This window comes from Lynx rufus, unplaced genomic scaffold, assembly GCF_022079265.1.
Source record: "Lynx rufus isolate CCGP_SWC_20201006 ecotype Redwood Valley unplaced genomic scaffold, mLynRuf1.p SCAF_9, whole genome shotgun sequence".
In the NCBI taxonomy this organism is placed as follows: domain Eukaryota; kingdom Metazoa; phylum Chordata; class Mammalia; order Carnivora; family Felidae; genus Lynx; species Lynx rufus.
In genome coordinates, this window is record NW_025814897.1 from 99,752,970 (window position 1) to 99,771,276 (window position 18,307).

The 18,307-nt window shown below is 42.2% G+C and overlaps 1 protein-coding gene across 2 annotated transcripts in view; it reads right to left on the minus strand.

The window, feature by feature from the left end:
• CELF1 (CUGBP Elav-like family member 1) overlaps positions 1-12,321 on the minus strand; it is a 70,127-nt gene extending 57,806 nt beyond the window's left edge. For both annotated transcript variants that reach the window (XM_047072473.1, XM_047072478.1), the window contains exon 1: positions 12,221-12,321. The gene's annotated coding sequence lies outside the window, so the exon portion shown is untranslated. The remainder of the gene's footprint in view (positions 1-12,220) is intronic.
• Between the last annotated feature and the right edge of the window lie 5,986 nt (positions 12,322-18,307).

An 18,307-nucleotide genomic window follows, 5' to 3' on the forward strand; every position in this document is an offset into this window, starting at 1 on the left:
ATGATCAGTCATATATGCTGCAAAGAATAATCTAAGCAAATAAACGTTACATAAACTAAACAAACAATCATTAAAAACATGTAAAAACAAAACCTCAATCTTAATTTGGCAAAGCACCAGAGAGAAGTACTCTCTACACACCAAAAGTGACAACATAGAGGAATGTCTATACTACAGAGGAGCCGAGACCTCAAAGGAGCCTAAAGGAGGAGCTACCTGCTGCGTGGGGAAAGGGGCAATCTTCCAAAAAGCCATGATCCTAGGCCTGACTTCTAAAATTCAAAAATATTTAAGAAATATTAAAGCTTGTACTCTTCTCAAAGGTTTCAGTAATTAAGAGAAACCTTCAAACTAGCCTAAGTACAAAACGGAATTAACTGAAAGGATACTGGAGTATTTAAAAGAACTCAAAGGCAGAAAGTATAACAGAGCCACACCTGGAAAAGCTTTATGCATAGGTTTCTATTCTGCATGTGGATGGCCGCCTCTCTCCTCAGAGATGCATTTCTCACCTATACTTCTTTCAGGATGAATCTACTTAATTATCCCTCCCTACAGACTGGCCTTCACAGCTTCCTGATGTATCATGAGCCTAAACTTGACTGTGAATGTGATTTTATATGTTTCAAGTTCTCTGAATTCAGGTGATACGTGTGTTCCCTAAAGACTTAAATCTCAGTTACAATCTCAAATTCTTAGGAGAAACTGATTTGCCCAGCTTGGGTTAGGTGTCCACCTCTGGTCCAATAAGCTGTTACAAGAAGGGGTAGGTCACAGAGTATAATTAGTATAGGGACTGTGTGCCTGACTCCTCAAAAGTTATAGAATACATGGGGCACCTGGCTGGCTTAGTCCATACAGCATGTGACTCTTGATCTCAGGGTTGTGAGTTCAAGCTCCACCTTGGGGCCTAGAGCTTGCTTAAAGGAAAAAAAAAAAAAATTTTTTTTTTTTAAGTTATATAATACACTCAGCCATAAAGCAGTCTCCATGCTCACAAAAGCTTAAAATCTTGCTGAAATGAGAAAATGCGTCTAATAAAACACTAAATAATATCCTATAATACAGTATTGGAATGGATGAACAGTAAAGGCTTCATAAGAAAGGTTAGCTATGTACTAAATGACAAATAGAAATTGAACCATGAGCAGGAAACAGCTGACAGACAAAAAAATGCAATGCACATTCCTCTCGTCCTAGCCTTCTAAGAAAGAGAAACCTAAGGAATGGTCCTTTACCACATAGACAGCTTCCAGTGAAACATCATTGTTGAAAATCTGCTGTAAGGTTTAAAATGGCTTTATGATCACAAAACAGTACTGCTTCAATAGGCGGTAATAACCAGCTAGCTGATAATGTCAGTTACACAATGTCAAGTTGCTCATCACCACCACCCTGACTTCCTTTCATTCCCCAGACCCCTAAGACTCTTGCTCAGACAACAACATTCAAAATCAGGCAGGCAGCCAAAAGGACAGCACAGGTGTTTCTCACTAGCACTATCCCACCCAATCTAGTATGGTAAAGTGGGCAGTATCACACAAAGTCATGCAGGATAGAAACATTAGCCAAGCCATGTGATGGTAGTGGGGGGGGGGAGGGAATTAGAGCAGAAAAGAGGCATGTTTTCCACACACAAAAGCTACAAGCACAAAGAAACTGGGAAAAGCCTGCAGTAAATGATCTGTGCAAAACAGAAACTAGCAAAAACTTAACAGATGTCCACATAATATTGGGTTAAAAAAGGGTCTACTCATTGTAGACTCTTAGTTACCCCACATTATCACCAAAATATCACATTCCCAGTCTCTGCAAGAGCTTGCTTCAATCTCACAGGAAACAAAAAGGTAAAAGAACAATGAGAAAGTGGTGACAGTTTCTAATTTAATGATTCTTTTGCTGAAGAGTAGCAAGGTTATGTAAATGGAAACTACTGACCTTCCAAAATTAAAAGTATGACACTATAAAATTAAACAGCTTTGAAACCAAAAAAATTGCATTTTGTATAATCCCCAAACTAAAGACATTTCCCAACTCGAAAATAAAGTTTCAGTGGAGTTTCAACATAGGGAAAAAAAGTGATATTCAACTCCATTTTGTCAAAGCTGAACATAGCTGTTTAAACACTTGGCAGTCCGTGGAGGTCAGAAAGTTAGTTAACAGTTCCTTCTAAAGCCACACTCTGCACCTATGAACATACCCCAAAAGTGGCATATTAAAATTAAGTGAGATCGATCCATCAGACCTCACTGCAGTCTCTAAACTGGAACTCACCATTTTTCTTTATACTTGCTTGCCATTACTTTCTAAGTGGAGAAAAAGAGAAATCAAAATGTTACAATCCAAAAGCGGTTCTGAAAATGAGTCTACTTCCTGCGAAATGGGGAGAAGGTCAGCTGATAGAGGGTCACGTTAGAATTTCACAAAGCTCTAAGAGCTAAAATGCTTTCTAACATCTTAGATGCTTGAAATGCCAATACATAGTACTCTCACAGTCTCCCCTAACTAGGCTTTCTCATCCCTTCAGGGGAAAAAAAAGTCCAATTTTAAGTACTTTTCATATTTATAAAATTCATGTTCTCTGTATAAAAATCTTAAAAACAATCAGGGGCAGGGGTGCTTGGGTGGCTCAGTCGGTTAAGTGTCTGACTTGGGCTCAGGTCATGATCTTCCGGTTTGTGAGTTCAAGCCCCGCATGAGGCTCTGTGCTGACAGGACAGACCCTGGAGCCTGCTTCAGATTCTGTCTCTCTCTCTCTCTCTACTCCTCCCCTGCTCATTCTGTCTCTGTCTCTCAAAACTAAAAAAATAAAAATAAAATAAACGTTAAAAAAAAAATCGCGGGCACCTGGATGGCTCAGTTGGTGGAGCATGTGACTCTTGATCTTGTGGTTGGGAGTTCAAGCCCCCACATCAGGCACAGATCTTACTTTAAAATTTTTTGTTTTAAACGACAGTAAGTATGAAGGAAAAAAATACACCCATGTCTCAATGCCTAAATTTTGATGTTTATCCCTCTGGCCCATGAGATAAAATTTTTAGAAGAATTAAAGAGTTCCTTAGCAGAAAAAAATATGTTAAGTCAATATGAATTTTAAGACAGATATAAAACATTCTTGAAAAATGTTACAGTTCTGGAATTCGAAGAAATTTAAATAAACAGATATATGCTCATTACCTCCATAACATAGAGATTAAAAAATAACTATAGAGGGGTGCCTGGGTGGCTCAGTGGGTTAAGCATCCGACTTCAGATCAGGTCATATCTCGTGATTTGTGAGTTTGAGCCCTGCATCAGGCTTTGTGCTGACAGCTCAGAGCCTGAAGCCTGCTTCAGACTCTCTTGTCTCCCTCTCTCTCTGCCCCTCGCTCACACTCTCTCTCTCAAAAATAAACATTAAAAAAATAAAAAAAACAACTATAGAACAGTTCTGCTGATTAATTCTACAAGGAAACCTCTATTTAAGGACATTTTAACAGCCAATTTCATGACAAGGACAAAGTTACAATTACAAAGAACCCCTCACAGAAAACTGTCTTTAGCAAATTACAAAGCTCAGATAAGGATTCTTGCTACAACACAGTTCACAAAGCAAACAGCTAACCTGATTATGACTAACTCTTTCATCTACATTACAACTCTAAGCATCAGAGCCTGGTCTCTCTCCCTCCACACCTAAAACCAGTTACCTAATTAGAAAGAGACCCAGGTGATCCTATTACAAATCCAGTAATAAACTCATTTGTATTTTTCAGTTTTCTATGAACATAGAAGACTCCTATCAACAGACTCTCATATGAAATACAGACAGTGAAGATGAATCTAGGAAACCACATTACCCAAGTATTCCACAGGGAGCAATGAGCTAAAAGGTTCTAAGGGTAAGGATGCCCTGTGTAGCAAAACATTTCAGATGCACAAATTGGGACTTAAGGAAACAATCCTATCCCTTAAGTCACTACAGACAAAGGAAAATGTGAAACAAGTAAACGCAAAAGGAGAAACAAAATGAACACGAACTTACTTAATGCTTGTTTATGTATGGCACTGCCAGGCATTTTAACTGTGATGATTTTGCTAAACTGGGTTACCAACTCATAAGATAAGTATACGCCCATTTTTACAGATGAAAAAAGGAAGTAACATTATCAACACTTTACCAGGCACTGCTCAATGCCTAGCATTAATAACCTCAATTCTTACATTACCATTCCAAGGTGGTATCAGTCTCCATTTTAAAGACGGGAAAACAGGGGCAATTGGGTGGCTTAGTCGGTTACGCATCTGACTCTTGATTTTGGCTGAGGTCATGATCTCAGTTTGTGGGATAGAGCCCAACGTCAGACTCTGCACTGACAGTGCAGAGCTTGCTTGGGATTCTCTCCCCTCTCTCTCTGCCCCTCCCCCACCATGCACACCCATGTACTCCCTCTCAAAATAAACATGTTTTAATGAAAAATAAATTTGGGGGCACCTGGGTGGTTCAGTCGGTCAAGTGTCTGACTTCGGCTCAGGTCATGATCTTGGCGGTCCATGAATTTGAGCCCCACATTGAGCTCTGTGATGATAGCTCATAGCCTGGAGCCTGCTTTGAATTCTGTGTCTCCCTCCCTCTCTACCCCTGCCCCACTTGCACTCTGTCTCTCTCTCAAAAATAAACATTAAAAAAAATTTTTTTAAATAAATAAATGAAAACAGGACCAGAAATGTTAAAGGTGACACAGTGATGGTACCAATTTTTAAACTCATTGACTGGAGCAGCCACACCTATCCCTCCCAGGCTATGCTTATAAATCCCATTCAAATCACATCATTCTTTCAAGCCACAAGTTTTCATTTGAAAAACCAGAAAATCAAAGAATCAACTCTCAATTATGGGAAGAGTAATTCTCCAGGTTTTAACAAATTTCTTGTTTCTATTTTACTTGCTCTTTGACCATTTCAGCATGCCACAGCACCTCTATGAAGGAATGTGCAGGTAAATGCAGGACTATATTAACACCAAGCAGCCTTGGGCTGTTAGAAGTCCCATTCAGAAACACTACATTGAATTTAATTTCTGGTTCAAAGCATATTTCTGAAACACTTAAACCTTCATTTATTAAACTTTCATTCATATAAAGTTTTTTTTTTTTTTACTAAAAATAACCAAGAATCAAGAAATAGTTTTAACAAAAGAATGGTTTCATGTTGTTTGAAGAAAAAGTATGAATGTCTTCCCTGACACTAAAGTCCCACGTGTTGAGTACTATAAGGACCGTAATATCTCTTTAGGAGAACAGTTTACTGAAAAAAACTTCCAGTTCATCCCATACTTCAAGGACTAATATTAAATCCCCGTTATTACCAGAGAGGAGAAAAATGCAGTGGGAGGCTAGGTCCAAAAAGCAAAGAGAAGAAAAGTAGGCAAGCAGATCAAAATTAGTTATGAACCTCCACAAAAAGCAAGTAGAAGTTCATCTTTTTTTTTTTTTTTTTAAATGTTTACTTATTTTTGGAGAGAGAGAAAGAGCGTGAGCAGGGGAAGGGGCAGAAAGAGAGGGAGACACAGAATCTGAAGCAGGTTCCATGCTCTGGGCTGTCACACAGAGCCCCACACGGGGCTCGAACCCAGGAAACGTGAGATCATGACCTGAGCCAAAGTCGGACACTTAACCGACTGAGCCACCAGGCGCCTTTTTTAAAAAAATTTTTTAACGTTTATTTATTTTTGGAGAGAGAGACAGACAGAAGTACAAGTTCATCTTAAGAAGAAAGCCTTGGGGCACCTGGGTGGCTACGCCTCAGTCAGTGGAGCATCCAAATCTTGGTTTCAGCTGAGGTCATGATCTCAGTTTGTGGGTTCAAGCCCCTTGCTGGGTGGACTCCATGCTGACAGTATGAAACATGCTTCAGATTCATTCTCTCTCCCTCTCTCTTTTTCTCTCCTTCTCTCTCTGCCCCTCCTCCTCCTTTCAAAATAAACTTAAATTATTTTAGGGATATCTGGTGGCTCAGTCGGTTAACCATCCAACTTCAGCTCAGGTCATGATTTCGTGGTTTGTGGAGTTCGAGCGCCGTATAGGGCTCTGTGCTGACAGTTCAGAGCCTGGAGCCTGCTTCAGATTCTGTGTCTCCCTCTCTCTGTCCCTCCCTCTCCCTCACTCTCAAAAATAAATTTTAAAAAATTGTTTTTAATTAAAAAAAAAAAGAGAGAAAAGAAAGCCTTTCATACATGAGAATATCCTGAATAGCTTTGTTCGTACCGAAACAAACCAGAAAGTCTATGATTAACTTCAAAATGCTCTTTCCCCAAAAGTGTTATTTTTTCTAACTAGGCCATTAAATACCATACTTATAAAAAAAAAAACTTCTCTATACAATACAGACTATCTGGCGATCAATCCACACCTCTAATAAAATCACTACATACTTATAAAGCAAAGGCAAAAATCTGCCTATTCTTTATTCTTGTTCCCTTCATGTGACACTTTTTCTGTACAAAACAGAATATTCCAAAAACACTGTACATTCAAAGATCAGAAATTATAATTAGACAAGAAATTATAAATGATGCTATTTACTATGGTTTGGGTTACCATTATGCACTTTTACGCACAATTATATGTTTGAATTTTCAAGAAATTTGTGCTTGTCAGTGGACATCCCCTGTGACTGCAACCCACATGAAGAGCATGAATTCTAATCAATTCAATAGCCTTTATGGAGCTTCAAAAGAGGGTGAAATATCAAGATGAAAAAAAATCCTTGACCTCAAAAAAGAAAGACTTCAGCCACAAAAAAGAATGACAACGTGATACATGCTGCAACACGGATGAACCTTGAAAATATCATGCTAACTGAAATAAACCAGACACTAAAGGGCAAATATTCTATGATTCCAGTTATGCAAAGTACCTAAAATAGGCAAATTCATAGAGACAGAAGGCAGACTAGAGGTTACCAAGTGGCTAGGAGGAAAAGGGAATGGGGAATTATTGCTTAATGGTTACGGAATTTTTATTTGGGATAAAGAAAACATTTTAGAAATAGTGGTGATGACTGAGTAACATTGTGAATGTACTCAATGCCACTAAACTGTACTCATAAAAAAAAGTTAAAATGACCTAAATCTAAAACCTAAAACTGTAACAACCTATAAAACTCCTAGAAGAAAAAATAGGGGGAAAACTTCATGGCATTAGACTCGGCAGTGTTCTTGGATAAGACACCAAAAGCATAAGCAACAAAAGCAAAAACAGACAAAAGACAAAATCAACAGTGAAAAGACACGGGCAAAAGTGTTTGCAAATCATCTATCTGATAAAGGATCAATATTCACAATATACAAACAACGACAGCTCAACAAAAAAAAAAATCATGTTAACTGATTTAAAACATGAGCAAAGGACTTGGATAGACATTTCTGCAAAGATGATATACAAATGGCCAACAAGCATATGAAAAGGTGTTCAATTAACATCATTAATCAGAGAAATGCAAATCAAAACCACAATGAAATAATGTATATAAATGTCCAATCACCATATTGTACATGGGAAACTAAAATAATATTGTACATCAACTACACTTCAATTTAAAAAAAAAAAATCAGCTTACACTCCATTAGGATGGCTACTATTTAAACACACACACACACACAAACAACAACAAATGTTAGCAAGGATGTGGATGGAGATACTAGAACGCTTGTGCACTGTTGGTAGGACTGTAAAACAGTACAATCACTATGGCAAACAGTATGGAAGTTCCTCAAAAAATTGAAAATAGAACCACCATATGATCCAGCAGTCCCAATTCTGGCTATTATCTTGGAAATTACAAGAATTTAAAGAAGGGTCTCAAAGAGCTATGTGCACACCCATGTTCATAGCAACACTAGTTACAATGGCCAAAAGGTGGGAAACAACTCATGTCCATCAACAGATGAATAAACAAAATGGGGTATATACATAAAATAGAGTATTAAGCAGCCTTTTTTTCAAAGTAATCTCTATACCCAATATGGGGCTCAAACCCATGACCAAGATCAAGAGTCACACGTTCCACCAAATGAGCCAGCCAGCCAGGTGCCCCAGTATTACTTAGCATTTAAAAGGAAGGAAATCCTGTCACATGCTACAACATGGATGAACCTTAAAGATATTATGGTAAGTGAAATAAGCCAGTCACTTCACTTATATGAGGTATCCAAAAGCAGAAAATACACTTCACTTATATGACGTATCCAAAAGCAGAAAATAGATTGGTGGTTACCAGAGGCTGAGGGAGGAAGAAAAGGAGAGTTGATTTTAATGGGTATAAAGTTTCAGATATCCAAGATGAAAAAGTTCTGGAGATATATTTCCCATCAATGGGAATGCACTTCATGCCACAGAACTACACATTCAAATATAGTTAAAATGGTAAATTTTATGTGGGTTTTTTTTTAACATTAAAAAAATGCTGGGGCGCCTGGGTGGCGCAGTCGGTTAAGCGTCCGACTTCAGCCAGGTCACGATCTCGCGGTCTGTGAGTTCGAGCCCCGCGTCAGGCTCTGGGCTGATGGCTCGGAGCCTGGAGCCTGTTTCCGATTCTGTGTCTCCCTCTCTCTCTGCCCCTCCCCCGTTCATGCTCTGTCTCTCTCTGTCCCAAAAATAAATAAACGTTGAAAAAAAAAAAAATTAAAAAAAAAATGCTAATACGTTAAAATGGCAAATTTTTGTTATATGTATCTTACCACAATTTTTAAAAATAACGTAATAGACCGAAACCACTGAATTGTATGGTATGTGAATTGTATCTCAATAAAGCTGTTTAAAAAGAAAAAGCTGACGGGGCGCCTGGGTGGCTCAGTTGGTTGAGCGTCTGACTTCGGCTCAGGTCATGATCTTGCAGTTTGTGAGTTCAAGCCCCACATCGGGCTCTGTGCTGACAGCTCAGAGCCTGGAGCCTGCTTCAGATTCTGTGTCTCTCTCTCTCTCTCTCTCTCTGACCCTTCCTGCTCATGCTCTGTCTCTCAAAAATGAATAAACGTTAAAAAAAAATTAAGAAAAAAAAAGAAGAAAAAGCTTAGGAAATAGCTCACTCAAATCCTATCATTCCATGGTTTAAAAACAGCAATTTGTTGGAAGTACCCTGAGCCTTCAGCAGAGTCAGACTACGCTCTGACTTCCTCCAACTTGTTCAATGGGGCCTCCAAGTGACAGGTCTTCTCCCCCTTTACAAGGCACACGCCACCATCACCTTCTAACCTCCCCCATCTTCCTTATTAGGTCCAGCCTCACAGGAAAATTAAGTTCAAGAAGTTGCAGTGACAGTCACACAAAGGAGGACAGAATTCAGGATTCGCCTTGACATTTAGCAGCAGAGAACAAATCTTTATTAAAAAAAAAAAAATGGGGGAGCACCTGGATAGCTCAGTCAGTTAAGTGTCCAACTCCAGCTCAGGCCATGATCTCATGGTTTGTGGGTTCAAGCTTCGTGCAGGCCTTTGCACTGACAGTGCTGACGGAACGTGCTTGGGATTCTCTCTCTGCCCTTGTCTCACTCTCTCTCAAAACAAATAAATAAATAAACTTAAAAAAAAATAAATGGGGGTGGGTGCCTGGGTGGCTCAGTTTGGTTAAACATCCAACTTGATTTCAGCTCAGATCATGATCTCACGATTGGGTAGACAGAGGTGGCGCCCTGTGTCAGGGCTCAGCACTGACAGCACAGAGCCTGCTTAAGATTCTCCCTCTCTCTCTCTCTCTCTCTCTGCTCCTCCCCAGCTCATGCATGCACACCTCTCTCAAAATAAATAAACTTAAAAAAAAAACAACCAACTATTTATTTTACACAGTAGCCATACAATAGATGTTAGGTCTCTGCCCTTCCTTTTCTTCTCTTCTTCCAGCCCAGCATACGTTTAAAAAAGCAACTCTTCTGTGCCTGTGCTGGGTATCCACTGGCCTCACATGTGCTGGAGCTATTAAATTCACAGCACCATTTAAAAGGTGTTTATTAACCATAACTATCATATATTATTAAATCTTAAAAACACATCACAAAACTGTGAGCAGGATAAACTTATTCTGGTAAAATAATAAACAGTTCTGTAGTACATAAAAAAGATAAGATAAAGACCAAGGACTAACAATCACCTCTGAGTGATGGGACTAAGGGTGAGTTTCTTCATTTCTTGCTTTTCTGTATTTTTTATAATGAATCTGTAGCTTCTGTAATAAAAAATTAAGTGGAAATCTTTAGAAAAATAAACATTCTAGCTCAAAATCTCACCGTCTCTTACACCACAGGCACTTTCACACGTTACTGCAGTGAAGCTGAGTTAGCACCCTAGGAGACAGACACTATTTTCTCCCTTTTGCAGATGAGAATAAACTGAGGCTCAGGACAGTTAAGGGACTTGTTAAAGATTGTACAAGCTAGCAACTAACAAAAGTAAGGTTTCCCAGGCCTTCTAACTTCCAGCTCAGGGGCCTTCCCATTCTGGCACATCTTAAAGGGCAATCTGCATTATTGCTCATGATATTGTTGTTGTTGCTTTTAACCTATGTTCAGACTATTTTAAGAATACTCACTATGTAACTTTGGCCAAGTAAGTCACTTAACCTTTGGTGGCCTCAGTTTCCTCATCTGAAAAGCGAAAGAGTTGGAAAAGATATTTTATCTCTAACAACCCCACATGCTAATAGATTTTAAGTCGAGATACCATCTTTGAACCAGAAAACCCCATGGACAAGAATGAATGATTGGAGACAAGTTGAGACCTATGCTCTGGGCCAGGAGCCATTCTTCATGGAAACAGGTGGTGGACAGTCAAGAGGAAATAAGCCACTGGGGGAACCACAAACTTCCTGGTTAAAGCAACAGCTGAAAGCTCCAGCTTTGCTTTACTAACAGCAATGCTTCAATCTTGGCTATTTCACGACCAGACACCACATACTGTAAGTAAAGCTAGGAGAATATAAAAACTGGAATGGGGAGTGGGGGGCTCTGGCAATACTTTATGCATGCTATGGTAACTTCATGATTTTCCGAGTAGACTCATTAATATTAAAGGAGAAAGAACCCTGGGTGCTTCCAAGTGGAGACTCCTCCTTCCTCACCAAGCACGTTAAGGAGAAACTGAACTTGCAGGGCACTCTCAGAGACGCCACACTTGAGGAAAAGAGCTGACCCAACACTTGTGGAAAAGGTGAAAGAATGCATTTAAAGTCTCTCCAATCTACAGAGAATCAAAGACAGCTCAAAGACCTTTAAAAGATGAAGTTCCTGTAAAGGATTCGCTGAGCGTGTAACCTCTTACACTGCAGACATTATAAAACACTGCCGCTATTTAGAATTGTTACACAGCCCTTTTTACTCGAGAGTAATAAAAGTACAGCATTAAAACTCTGCTGGAGAGAAGAAGATTCCATTTTGCTGAAACAGGCTCCAACCAAAATCTCACCACCTTCCCCTCACCTATAAGGATGAACCTGAACCAACAAGAAGCTCCTTAGAGCCTGTGCTATATAGTCTTAAAAATTAAAACAACATCCTGCCCTGAAGATCGCGACCAAGATACCACCGGCTCTAAATCCAAAGCCAGCTCCCCGGAGAAAAAAGCTCTTCAATGTGCTCTCCGCGCTCCCGGGTGCGAGATTCCAGCCCAGCTACTAGGCCACGACTGGGTGAGCACCTGATGTGGGGGGAGGGCGAGCCAAGGCCCCAGCGGATCTGGGGCGGGGAACGGGGGGCTCTCGAAGCTCTTAAGGAGAACAGGCTGCCTCCCCAAAGGCAGGGGTCCTGGCCCTCTCCAGGGGTGGGCACCAAAAACACGTGGGGCGACAGGAGCAGGGAAGGGGTGTCCCGGGCAGACAGCCTGGGTCTGGCACGGCGGCCGGAAAAAAGAGGACGGAGCTATCCCTGGGCGGGGGACGAAGCCCTCGGGGCCCGAAGGGTGAAGGCAAAGGGCGCGGGGGAGAGGAGACAAGGCCACGAGGAGGGCGGGTCTCCCTGGGCGCGGGGGCACGCGCCGGACAAGCGCGGCCGGACCCGGAGAGCGGAGGACCCCGACACGCGGGAAGAAATCGCCGACCTGCCCTGAGGCGCGGGGAACCAGAGCGGCCGCGCCCGAAGGGCCCTGTGACCCGCGGCCGCCAGGACCGGACCCGCCCCGCGGCGCCTCCCTCCTGCCTCTTTTCCCTCCCTCCCTCCCACTCGCGGCCCGTTAACCCGCGGCGGCCGCACTCACCAGCGGCTGCACCTGAGCCCGCCGCTGCCTCAGCTGCTGCCTGCGCCTCCGCAGCCGCCGCCGCCGCCGCCTCGCTGCTGAGGCCGAGTCCCAGGGGAGCCTCCGCGTCCCGCCGCCGCTGCCGCTGCCGCCAGAGCAGAACACCCCAAAATGGCGGCACTTCCGGCACCTACCACCGGCGGGGAGGGCAGAGGAGGAGGGGGAGGGCAGTGAGAGGGAACGTACCACCGTGGTGCCGCCCGCAGAGCAGATCCGAGCGGAGCGCGGCGCAAGGGCTAGCAGAGCTAGTGGCGCTGCAGCGCCCCCTCGGGCTGGGGAGTGGAGAAGCAGGCGCGCCGAAGCCCCCCGGGCTGCGGGCGGAACCCTCAGCCCGGCGATCTGCCGGGACGCTTCTCTTTGTCTCAGAGCCCTACCGAAGGGAAGGGTGGGAAGACCTGGCCTGAGAATCTGAAGTTCTCGGCTCTGCGCACCATGCCCACCGGAGTTCTGGATGACCTGGTGGGCGAGGACCTCAGCTTGGCACTGAATATGCGCATAATAAAATAGGTGATGAATGAATGAGTGAATGGAATGGTGTTTGGCCAGCGTTGGACACATAACGCACCCTCCCTCTGCTCCAGCAGACAAGCAACAGGATCCAGGCCTCCTTCTTTCTTTGCTGAGGTGTGGAATGTAAGTGTGTTGCGAGCTTTCAGAGTTCGAGGAGTGCTTTCTAGCGGGATGAACCGCTGTGTGACCGCACGACTTTCCAAAACCCCTGCAGTGTCAGGAAGCTCATAAGGGTCCTTATTAAGAGACTGATTGCCCATGGGGCACCTGGGTGGCTAGGTCAGTTAAGCGTCCCCTGGTTGATTTCGGCTCAGGTCATGATCTCACAGTCATGAGATGGAGCCCGGTAGTGCTGAGCCTGGAGCCTGCTGAAGATTCTCTCCTTCTCTCTGTCCCCGCTCATGGGCGCTCTCTCTCTCTCTCTCTCTCTCTCTCTCTCCCTCTCTCTCCCAAAATAAATAAACTTTAAAAGTTAAATTAAATGGTTTAAAAATTACACACAGGGGCACCTGGGTGGCTCAGTCCGTTAAGCATTCAACTCCTGATCTCAGCTTTTTTTTTTTTTAAGTTTTTTAATTTTACTTATTTTGAGAGAGAAAGCAGGCGTCAGGGAGGGCAGAGAGAGGGAGAGAAAGAGACTCCCAAGCAGGCTCTGCACTGTCAGTTGGAACCCACAAAACTGTGAGATCATGATCTGAGCCAAAGCTGGTCGCTAAACTGTCAGCTCAGGTCTTGATTTCAGGGTTGTGAGTTCAAGCCCAGTGTTGGGCTCCACACTAGGCGTGAGGCCCACTTAAAAAAAAAAAAAAATTACACACACACACACACACACACACACACACACTGAAGGCAGTAAAAATAAAATACACACACATACACCCATCCTTCCAATCCCCCTTTTCTGCTTTGTCTTTATCCAAAGCACTAATCACTAACATAGTATATTTTATACTTCATATTTTACTTATTTTATTTGTAGTCTTCCCCAACCAGAAGGTGAATTCTACAGAGATGGGGATACTGTCTGTTTTATATCCTCAGGGCCTAGAATAATGGTGCTTAATAAATATTGATTTTCTTAATTTGACTTACATATATGTTGAAATTATTACCATAATAAGTTAATACCCATCATCTCCTATAGATTAAAAAAAAAAAGTTTTCTTCCTTGTGATGAGAATTCTTACAATCTACTCTTTTAACAACTTTCCCATATACCATACCACAGTGTTAACTATGGTCATCCTGTTGTACATTACATCAGTAGTACTTATTTATCTTCTAACTAAAAGTTTGTACCTTTTGACCATCTACACCCAAATTCCCCTCCCCCATCAATAAATACTGCTTAATTCATGAATAAGCATATCTAGGTGCTGGGTATGAAAAAAGAGAATGAATTGTTTAAGCTTCAGAAGCTACCTGGAACCTGCCCATGAGTTAAATCAAAGTAGGGATCACACCCATTTTCTTATTCTTATCTCTCTAGGATCTTGTTTGGTTTTGTTTTTCAATAGGTATTTTGTGAAGGGCAACCAGAAACTTTTCCCTATTTTATCTTGACTTACTCCCATTGACAGAGAGGAAGTACTACTCATTGCAGGGTACTGGTGTAACCTTTGCATCTAGTTACCAAGGAAGGCCACATCCTATCAGCCCAAAGTGATAGGTGGGTGGGGAGGGGGCATGACAGTTACATGAAAAACACAAATAGGGGGTGCCTGGATGGCTCAGTTGGAAGAGCATGAGACTCCTGATCTCAGGGTTGTGAGTTAAAGTCCAACATTGGGGGTAGAGATTACTTAAATGAATAAACTTAAAAACAACCATACATAGGCTCTTATAACTTAAAAGGGCTTCACAGCACAGACAAAATATAGGACAGTCCAAACACAAAAAGCTTGAGATGCAAACATGTATGAAAACCTTCCTATTTTATTTAAAGATTTTATTTTTTTAAAGATCTAATTAGTTTTATTAAATGATTCACAAATCCAGCATCATTCCATCTAGCAAATAGAGGGGTGCTCCTTATGCCACATCCTTATCCATTCATCTATTGATGGGCACTTAACTTGTTTCCATATCTTGGCTAGTGTGAATAATGCTGCAATAAACACAAAAGTGCATATCTGTCCCATATGCTCTTTTCTTTATTTTTTAAATTTATATTCCAGTTAGTTAACATACAGTGTAGTATTGGTTTCAGGAGTAGAACCCAGTGATTCATTGCTTCCATATAACACCCAGTGCTCATCCCAACAAATACTCTCCTTAATGCCCATCACCCATTGACTCATCCCCTCACCCAACACCCCTCCAGCAACTCTCAGTCTGTTCTCTGTATTTCAGAGTCTCTTATAGTTTGCCTCCCTCTCTGTTTTTTTCTCTTATTTTTCCTTCCCTTCCCCTATGTTCATCTCTTGTGTTTCTTAAATTCCACATGTGAGTGAAATCATAAATTTGTCTATGACTGACTTGTTTTGCTTAGCATAATACCCTCTAGTTCAATCCATGTTGTTGCAAATGGCAAGGCTTCATTCTTTTGGATCATCGAGTAATACTCCATTGTATACGTAGACCACCATCTTCTTTATCCATTCATCTGTCGATGGACATTTGGGCTCTTTCCATAATTTGACTACTGTTGATAGCACTGCTATAGATATTGGGGTGCGTGTGCCCCTTTGCGTCAGCATTTTTGTATCCTTTGAATAAATACCTAGTAGTGCAACTGCTGGGTTGTAGGATACTTCTATTTTAAAGATTTTATTTTTAAGCAATCTCTATATCCATTAAGGGGCCCAAACTCACAACCCTGAGTTCAAGACTCGCAGGCTCCACTGACTGAGTCAATCAGGAGCCCCTATTTCATGTTTTGACTTCCAAATTGATTAACATTTGTTTAAAAATGAATGAATGAATGAATGAATGAATGAATGAATGAAAAAACAAATACAGGCATCTGGGTGGCTCAATTGGTGGAGCATCTGACTCAATTTCGATTCAGGTCACAATCTCATGGTCATGAGAGCAAGCCCCAGGGACTCCAAGATGGGCACGGAACCTGCTTAAGATTCTGTTTCTCCTACACACTCTGGGTTGACAGAGGGAGGTGGGGGGGAAGATGGGCTAAATGGGCAATGGGTACTAAGGAGGGCACTTGTGATGAGCACTGGGTGTTGTATGTAAGTGATGAATCACTGAATTCTACTCCTGGAAACAATACTGCTGTATGTTAACAAAATTTTAAAAAGAGAGAAAGAAAGAAAGAAAAAAAGAAAGAGGAAGAAAGAAAGAAAGAAAGAAAGAAAGAAAGAAAGAAAGAAAGAAAATGAAGTAAAATACAGTGGACAGCAAAAAAAAAAAAGAAAAAATATTCTCTCTCTCTCCCTCTCTCTTTGCTCCTCCCCTGCACTCACACGCACACACTGTCTGTCATAAAGGAAGGAAGGAAGGAAGGAAGGAAGGAAGGAAGGAAGGAAGGAAGGGAGGGAGAAAGGCACCTGGGTGGCTCAGTTGGTTCAGCTGCTGACTCTGAATTTCAGCTCTGGTATAATCTCATGGTTTGTGAGTTCTAGCCAGGTATTGGGCTCTGTGCTAACAGCATGCTTAGGATCCTCTCTCTCTCTTTCTCTCTGCCCCTCCCCTGCTTGAGCTCTCTCTCTCAAAATAAATAAATACACTTTAAAAAATTGGGGCGCCTGGGTGGCTCAGTCTGTTAAGCGTCCGATTTGGGCTCAGGTCATAATATCGCCCAGTTTGTTAGTTCAAGCCCCGCATCAGGCTCCTTAGTGTCAGCACAGAGCCGGCTTGGGATCCTCTGCCCCCTTCTCTCTTTGCCCCTCCCCACTGTATCTCAAAAATTTTTTAAAAAATTAATGATTATTTATTTTGGGGGCACCTGGATGGCTTAGTCGGTCAAGCGTCTGACTCTTGATTTTGGCTCAGGTCATGATCTTATGGTCATGAGATAGAGTCGTGCATTGGGCTCCACTCTCTCTCTAAATATTAATTAATTAATTAATAATTAATTAATTAAAACAATATGGGTTTTTTTCCTCTCAGAATGGGAAATAAATTAAATAATTAAATTTAAAAGGTTGTTGGAGGTTGCCTAGGTGTAGGTCAGTCAGTTAAGCATCCAACTCTTGGTTTCAGCTCAGGTCTTGATCTCACGGGTTTGTGAGTTCAAGCCCCAAGTCAGGCTCTGCGCTGGCAGCCTGCTTGGGATTCTGTCTCTCCATTTTTCCCCCAGTTCCTCCCCTGCTCATGTGCACATGCTCTCTCTCTCTCTCAAAATAAATTTTATTTTTTATTTTTTTTTTTTTTTAAATTTTTTTTTTTCAACGTTTTTATTTATTTTTGGGACAGAGAGAGACAGAGCATGAACAGGGGAGGGGCAGAGAGAGAGGGAGACACAGAATCGGAAACAGGCTCCAGGCTCTGAGCCATCAGCCCAGAGCCTGACGCGGGGCTCGAACTCACGGACTGCGAGATCGTGACCTGGCTGAAGTCGGACGCTTAACCGACTGCGCCACCCAGGCGCCCCTCAAAATAAATTTTAAATAAATCAATCAATAAATAGAAATAAAGGATTGATGCAGTTGTGAGAAATAGGCAGTTTTGGTGTATACACACACACAGCCATATCGAAGGATAATTTTTTTTTTAATTTTTTTTTCAACGTTTTTTATTTATTTTTGGGACAGAGAGAGACAGAGCATGAACGGGGGAGGGGCCGAGAGAGAGAGAGAGACACAGAATCGGAAACAGGCTCCAGGCTCTGAGCCATCAGCCCAGAGCCTGACGCGGGGCTCGAACCCACGGACCGCGAGATCGTGACCTGGCTGAAGTCGGACGCTCAACCGACTGCGCCACCCAGGCGCCCCTCGAAGGATAATTTAATGGTAATCATTAAAATGAAAAACATTCACATCTATATAAAATTCTTTTGTTTAATGTTTATTTATTTATTTTGAGAGAGGCAAAGACTGCGATTGGGAGGGGGCAGAGAGGAAGAGAGAGAATCCCAAGCACCCTCTCCTCTGTCAGCGCAGAGTCCCATGGGGTGGGGGGCTCTATCTTACAAACTGTGAGAACATGACCTGAGCCAAAATCAAGAGCCTACCTCCTAACTGACTGAGCCACCCAGGCACCCCATTTCTATAAAATTCTTGAAAATGATAATTAATCTATAGCAGATCGGTGGTTGCCAAGGAACAGGGTGAGGGAGTTAAGAGGTGTGGGGAGAAGGGGTTACAAAGGGGCATGAGAACACTTTGGGGGGGGCATGGATACGTTCTATTATCTTCACTGTGGGAATGGTTTCACAAGTACATATATATATCAAAATGTATTAAAGTGTATACTTCATTAAAAAAAAAGATTTGGGGGCGCCTGGGTGGCTCAGTCGGTTAGGCGGCCAACTTCAGCTCAGGTCATGATCTTGCGGTCCGTGAGTTCTAGCCCCACGTCGGGCTCTGTGCTGACAGCTCAGAGCCTGGAGCCTGCTTCATATTCTGTGTCTCCCTCTCT